At 35.3% G+C, this 4,107-nt stretch overlaps 1 protein-coding gene across 2 annotated transcripts in view; it reads left to right on the top strand.

Annotated features, from left to right (window-relative positions):
* Nucleotides 1-4,107, top strand: part of glceb (glucuronic acid epimerase b) — a 49,372-nt gene that overhangs the window by 28,676 nt on the left and 16,589 nt on the right. The window lies entirely within an intron of this gene.

The following is a 4,107-nucleotide window of genomic DNA, read 5'->3' on the forward strand; positions in this document are numbered from 1 at the left end:
GCTAGCACTCTCTTCCTTCCAGCCCACTCACCACTGATTAGCCGGGTGCTGTCCGGGTCTGATTGATTGAGAAAGACAAGCTTTGCATTTGAATTCCCAAAGTCCTTTCTCTCTCTCTCTCCTTTTTGCCTCTTTTTTCCTTGACCCTTTTGGAAAATGTCATGCATCAAAGAAAATAAGGCAAGGGACACTCAAAAACCAACAAATTAAAATGAGTGTTTTGCATTTGCAGTGTTTGACTTAATGTTCCCTACAGTTAAGCAACAATGAAGAGAGACAATGTTTCTCCAAGTGAACAACAGATGCTATAAGATGAACTGCAAAAAAACACCAACCAAAAAATGTAAAAAAAAAATACTTATAAACTCTGTTTTGATGAAAAACAAAATCAGATCAGTTTGAGAAGTTTAATTCTGCTTTGTTTGTACAACAGTAATTTCTACAACAGCTGCCAATTTCACCCACAGAACCCTGATGGAATACAAAAGGGCCATTTTTTTATGCTTTTCAATTCTTGTAAGTGATTAAATAAATGTTTTTAATTCCTTGACCTCAAAGGTTTGTAGGATTTCCTTGTCATTTTTCCTTTCAGACACAACAGTCTGGTTCATCTTTTGCTGAAACACATAATAAAGAAAGCACCAGCCAGACCTCCTTTCCTTTTTAATTAGCTGAGTTGGAACATCCTTATCAAAGGAGACAGTCCGTTACTCGCGGGTCATTTCCCTCTGTAAAGATCCTTCCTCTGCAGTAAAGAGAATTTGGACAGGCCCAAGGATTGTGTGAAGAAAGCACAGTGATAGAGGTTGAGCCATAATTTAGATGAGTTTCTCAAGTGTAGGATGTCTGATAAGTTTGAAAGTCATTTTTATGCAGTGTGTGCAAAAAAATAGAATCCCCAAGAGTCTTTCTTTACAAAAAGTCGACCTGAAATACTCAACGATTTGTTTAGAAGTGCCAATCAGTGATCAACTTGTAATGAATGTTTTCGAATGCGAGACAAATAAGTCCCTACAAAAAACTTATATGAATAGAGCGGTTGTGCACCTAGCATAAGTCAACAAAAACTGCCATATATTATGATATTAAGGACCCACTCTAATAAAAAAAAGGGTGTTTCTGGTGTTTTTAACATGGCATTGTTCTCCTGATGGAGGACTCATAATAATGTTTGGTTAGAAGCTGTAAGGAGCTGTAAGTTAGTGGGGGAGAGTGTAGACAGAGGGATGAGGGGATGTGGGGTGGGCTTACTCTGCATCAACAGTCCCGCCCACAACTCTGAGGGAAATTTCGAATTAACTCCTGCTGCTCTACAGAAACTATGTCCTAGAAAATGACAGTTTTTATTATTATTATTATTTTGGCTAAAAATGACAATCAGAATTAAAAGACCACTTTTTTTTGCAATAGATCAACAGATGAGTGGGACTGAAAGTTTGTGTTTTTCTGTTTTAATCCTTATGCTAATAAAACACAGCATGTTTGAGCAGTAACATGTGTTGTGTTTCTAACATATTGACAAAGGAAATACATAACAATCAATAGTAATAATTGTATTTTTTCGTGTTTAAAAAAAAAAAGCTCATCTTGTGATTTTTCAACTGTGAACTCTAGAAAACCCTCTAAAGGTTACTTCACTACATACTGAAACACTGATTTATCTCAATACTGGATCTGCTGGGAACATTTTCCATTCCTTTCCTCTGCTACCTCTCATGATTGCACATTTGTCATGATTTATGTCTTAGGACAGGGGTCGGTAACCTGAGGCTCCGAAGCCACATGCGGTTTTTAATTCCTCCATTGTGGCTCCTTGGCTTTCCAGAAAAATGCTAACAATTAAAAAATATGTATCAAGTTAAATAGTTAAGTAAAGCATGTATTCTAATATATGCTGTACAACAGTGTTGTATACAGTGGTACAAGTTCACTGAAGTATATAATTGCTTTTACATGTAAAGATTAAAAAAAGGATTCTACACCAGTGTTGATGTGATTATTTATCATGGTGAAAGTAAAAAAAAAGAGGATGATGCACTAAAGTAATAATATTAGAAAATGTCATGTTTGATTTGGATTTCTTGCATTTTTAATTCAAGTAAATACAGTGCAGTAGGAGGGTCTTATTTGACACGGGTAAAATAAGTTAAAAGTTGCTATTTACAGAAAAGTATAACTCTTTAAAGAATTCAATTATTGTAAACCTAAATAAACATAACGTGTATTTTTACATTGAAGTTGGAGTTTGCAGCTTTAATTGGGTTTCAGTTTCTGAGAAATGGAGCGTGAAGAGTTTTAAGTTTGGTCATGTTTGTCATTTCAGTTTCATACTGGTTGTGCTCAAAGTAACTGACTACAGTAATGAAAAAATGGATTCATATATTGTAAGCAGATGTTTCAAAGATTTTGGTTAACTGAGGGGAGAAAATGCCATTTTGTTTAAATTAAAAGAAGAAAAACCTAGCATGTACGTTTCTTTTAGAGGTTGTTTTTGGTACAGACATTCTTCAGCCTGACCTGCTTTGTTTCTACAGGAGAACACCTCCTATAAGAAATAGGACATGATAGAGTAAAAACAAACCTAACAATTCTCCCCATCTTTCCTTTATCCACATGCAAACTCGGTTTCAAAGTTCCTTCAGTCCAAGGCTCTCTGCTGTTTAACATGGAAATGCACCACAATCACCTCCTTCTTCTGCTAAGCATATCCGTATGGATGAATAGTGAAGCGTGTTGATGAACCTGCCACAATCAGAACAGCAACAGACCTTAAACGAGGTCATGGGAATGTTGGTTTTGTTGTGTGCATCACTACACAAAGGAAAATGATTCAAAGAAACCACAAAGAGAAACCTCTACTGTTTCATGGCCTTTTTCTGGGTTTGCCTTCTGACCCATTTCTACCTTGCCTCAGGTGATCCACTCTCCCAGATAGTCGCTGTGATGCTTCATGAACCTTATTTCTTCCTAGATTAAGACAAATGGGATAGAAATATTTCAAAATTGACAACATTTCTCTTTTTAAATCTACTTAACGTTTTCATCCTCTGGCCACTTCTCTTAAAATTAAATAGAGATTTCCATTTATGTCAAAAGTATTATAAAGCCAGACTATCGCACAACAAAGAACAGTTGAATTGAACTGAACTGAACTTTAATTGAATTGAACTTGAACTTTAGGAGGATAAATTCATTTAAGTTAAGCTAAGATCAAGATCTCATTGCTTTGACTGCAGAGTACAGTCATTTTAAAGCTGAACCAACACAAATGCAATGGCAAGTTAGAAAAATCCCAAACTCACTATCCTGTTAAAATTGATTGATAGCTTAATACAAATAAAATAAAGTTCATACAAGATTTTATGCCAAAACTTGTCATTCCTAAATCAGAATATTAACAAATCTAACTGGAACCAGAAAAGCTCCACTGTCCCATGCATTTCTATCCCTTTATCTGTGCAGGTTTACTTCTGCTGAAAACTAATATATTTATAATTCCTGCTTGAATCTGAAGAGGATTTTAAATGAAACCCGTCCTGCTTGTAGACTGGATTTGCCTCAACTCTAAAACCATGGAAAGAGTTGAAGATTTAAGTCATTTCCTCATGGATTACTCATTCATATAAATACTTACTGCACTCCAGTTAAATGCTTCTCTGTCAGGATTTAAAAACCATTTGACTTAAGTTGTTAAGTGAGATGTCAGTAACGGTAGACCCAGGATAGATTAGGCACAAAAAAATCACCCAAACATGTTTTGGAATTTCATAAATTTATTTTTTGTGGCTTTGCCTTACTTTAAACAGATTCCTTCTCAGTTTAGTGTGTAACTACAAACTTCTTGTTAAGTTGTGTAGATAAAATGTGCTTATGTGGATCTTTTAAATGTACAAAGATTGCTTCTTCCATGTGTCTAATCATCCCCAGTTCAAGTTATTTAGAACTTGAATGTTGACCTTGCTCAATCAAAGTAAATACAAACTTCTGATACCCCTGTTCTTTTTCCTTTAAAATGTTTCAACAACATGGCATTTTGTCACAATTACATTTTCTTCTTCTGTAGCTGTATGTTGGGTGACGCGTTCACTGTCCCCATGTCAGTTTTTT

The sequence above is a fragment of the Oryzias melastigma genome, linkage group LG3 (assembly GCF_002922805.2).
Source record: "Oryzias melastigma strain HK-1 linkage group LG3, ASM292280v2, whole genome shotgun sequence".
In the NCBI taxonomy this organism is placed as follows: domain Eukaryota; kingdom Metazoa; phylum Chordata; class Actinopteri; order Beloniformes; family Adrianichthyidae; genus Oryzias; species Oryzias melastigma.